Source organism: Schistocerca americana, chromosome 1, assembly GCF_021461395.2.
Source record: "Schistocerca americana isolate TAMUIC-IGC-003095 chromosome 1, iqSchAmer2.1, whole genome shotgun sequence".
NCBI classification, from domain to species: Eukaryota; Metazoa; Arthropoda; class Insecta; order Orthoptera; family Acrididae; genus Schistocerca; species Schistocerca americana.
The window spans coordinates 623,589,935-623,591,875 of record NC_060119.1 but is presented as its reverse complement, the minus strand read 5'-3'; positions in this window follow the sequence as shown (position 1 = coordinate 623,591,875).

Genomic DNA, 1,941 nt, shown 5'->3' with positions numbered 1-1,941 from the left:
CGAAATGCCCCGCCAAGAAACAAGGTGGACACCGGCCTAGTTTCCCGACCTGCCGCTATTTCCATAAGGGGCTTCGTCATTCTCCTAACGCTGGAGCTCCCTACCAGCAACACCACCTTCTCCACTTGTCCGGAGCTATCAAGAATATCGGTCGCTGTTTGAAGCATTCCGTGCTGGCTCAAATGTATTAGACTGGTGGATAAGTTTGTAGTGTTATCGTTTCGTATGTTCGTATTCAGGTTGCTAAGGATTTATCTATCCATTGCCATGTTTTATTTGTGGTTCACTGTTGCTATGAGTTCATATATTGTTATTTTGTCGTTTGGAGATAGTGAGCGGATCTATGGACATAGAAAAATCGAGTGCCAAGTGGAGAAATCGAAATTTTTTCCACATATTCTTCTGCTTGATTTCAGTAGAGGTGTGACAGCACCGGCGGCAGCCAGAAACATTTGTGTCGTGCATGGGGATAATGCCATTGGACACAGCACAGCAGGAAAATCGTGTTTTCATTTTGAGGAGGATATTTTCGACACTAGTGACTCTCCACGTTCAGGAAGACCTTCAGGTTTGACTGAAGACCCTTTAGACACATTAATCGACAATGACTCACATAACTAGTAAATATGAACTGTGATCATTCCGCCATCGCATGACATTTCCATGCAATGCGGAGGTTCAAAAATCTTGTGTATGGGTACCGCATTGTCTAAGCCAAAACCACAAATGTCAGCAGGTGGTCCTATCCGCACTTCTGCTTTCATCACTTTCCTCGCTTACAAGACCGACCATTCCTATCGTTTATCGTTACTGGTGACGTCAAATGATGCATTTACGATGACATAAGGGAAATAAAGGAATGGTTGATCCCAAACAAACTCCCCGCACAAAGACCTGCGCGCATACACAACACATAATGTTCTGCATTTGGTGCCGGCCGTGGTGGCCAAGCGGTTAAAGGCGCTACAGTCTGGAACTGCGCGACCGCTACGGTCGCAGGTTCGAATCCTGCCTCGGGCATGAATGTGTGTGATGTCCTTAGGTTAGTTAGGTTTAAGTGGTTCTAAGTTCTGGGGGACTGATGACCACAGCAGTTAAGTCCCATAGCGCTCAGAGCCATTTTTTCTGCATTTGGTGGAACAGCGGCGGTGTAGTGGACTACGAATTGCTGGCCCGAGGTGTAACCGTCACTGCTGACACTTATTGTCAACAACTGAGACGTCATACAACGCAGTCCAATAACAACGATCTCGAAGACTGCGTGAAGTGATGCTATTCCACGATAAAGCTGGCCCGCACACTAGCAAGACTGACAAAAAAACTCTATATAGGAGTTGTGTTTGCAAGTCATTCCGCACGCACCTTATCCACCCTATCTTGTGGCCTGAGGTTTTCACCTTTTCGGCTCTCTATCGAACAACCTACAACGTGCTTCCTTTCTGGATGTAAATGCACTCCGAAGATTGCTCGGCGAGTTCTTCGCCTCAAGATCACGTGATTTCTACAGTCGCTAAATCTAAAGTTATCCCAGCGTTGCCAGACTGTTGTAAATAGTAAAGATGAGTATAGCATTGATAAGTACAGTTTTCAAGGCGTAAGGTGCAGACGTGCAGCAAGTACCCACTTACGCATTTTGTCCAGATTTCGTAACCCCGCCGCTGTTAGCCTCACTATCATATCGGTAGGTGTCGCGACATCAGGGATCCCAGGCTGGCAGAAGTGTCAAAATATTCATCTCTGATGTGAAAGCATTCCAATCAAAGGGCTAGAGCATGAAGCATGTTGACGTTGGCCACTTCTCCCCGAGTCCACAAACAACACCAGAGTCCCTGTCCATCTTTAATCTGCGTTCGTCTATACTACAAGAAATACAACACTAACCGAAGCAGTCGCCAGAGGCCCGACACCCTGCTTCTGGTTATCGTTGCAAAGTCATATGAA